This window comes from Pistacia vera, unplaced genomic scaffold (assembly GCF_008641045.1).
Source record: "Pistacia vera cultivar Batoury unplaced genomic scaffold, PisVer_v2 Contig423, whole genome shotgun sequence".
NCBI classification, from domain to species: domain Eukaryota; kingdom Viridiplantae; phylum Streptophyta; class Magnoliopsida; order Sapindales; family Anacardiaceae; genus Pistacia; species Pistacia vera.
The window spans coordinates 1,332,512-1,333,654 of record NW_022196250.1 but is presented as its reverse complement, the minus strand read 5'-3'; the positions used below and the strand labels follow the sequence as shown (position 1 = coordinate 1,333,654).

General features: G+C 36.0%; 1 pseudogene; it reads left to right on the top strand.

The window, feature by feature from the left end:
- Window positions 1-318: 318 nt before the first annotated feature.
- The window catches only part of LOC116143021, an 8,724-nt pseudogene continuing 7,899 nt past the window's right edge, over window positions 319-1,143 (top strand).

Here is a 1,143-nt window from a genome sequence, read left to right as displayed (position 1 = left end):
TTACATAATATTTACATGATTAGAAAAGATTTACACAATATTATGGAAATCGTAACGCTCCACCTCAAGCTGGTGTGTAGATGTCACACATGCCCAACATGTCTAACACTTATGAGAATATACATTTGGAGACAGCCTTGGTAAGAATATCGACCAATTAATCCTCTGATCGAATCTTGGGCAGTTCAATAATCTTTTCATCTAGTTTTTCTTTGATGAAAAATCTATCTACTTCAACGTGCTTCGTATGATCACGTTGAACTAGATTGTGAACAATGTCACATGCTGCTTTATTGTCACAATATAACTGATGAGGACATGGCTAGCATGAGATCATGGAATGCAGATCCAATTCAAGTTCCCATTGGTCCAATTACAAGAGCCCATGCCAAGAAATTCCAAAATGCGTTAAGTGGGCTGATTCAAGGGATTTGGGCTCAAGCAAGCACGTGGTGGCCCATTAATGGTGATGAACGAAATCTCCAACCTTTAACAAGCGTGATTCAAGTCCAAGAAAGTCAATAGGCAAATTGGGAGCTAATTTAGGACTGAAATGAATTGTTTTTTTCTTGTTGCACAATTTTAGGCTGAAATATTAAGGAATTAAAGTCAGATTTGACTTCTTTAAATTGAGGCTGAAATTAAGGATTTAAATTCAAATTTGACTTCCTTAAATTGAGGCCGAAATTATATTAGAATATTTTATTTTTCAACTTCTCCTTTTTCGTTGCCTTAAGCACATTTTTAGGAATTATTGTTGCAATCTTTGGGATTTCTAAGGCTGATCTTCTGTGGCCTTAGTATTATAAATTGTACTTTTTCCATTCAATGAAAGGCGGTTGTTTTATTCATAAAATTTAGAGTAATTTCTCTTTTTGTCCTTTGAGAACTAAATTGAATTTATCAGATTTCTTTGTGGCATTCATCCTTGACTTATCAATCGAGTATTCCATCCTTGATTGTGGTGTTCTCCTTTATACCAAGGTTCACATCTCTTTATAGGTGTTGGGTCGCGGTTTCCATCTGAACCTGAGTGTAGAACGGTCTTAGACAACAATCTTGATACGGGAGTCCTTACAACTTGACGAGGTTCGTATCATTTGGTATCAGAGCTTAGGCTCTAACATCAGGTTTAATCCATCT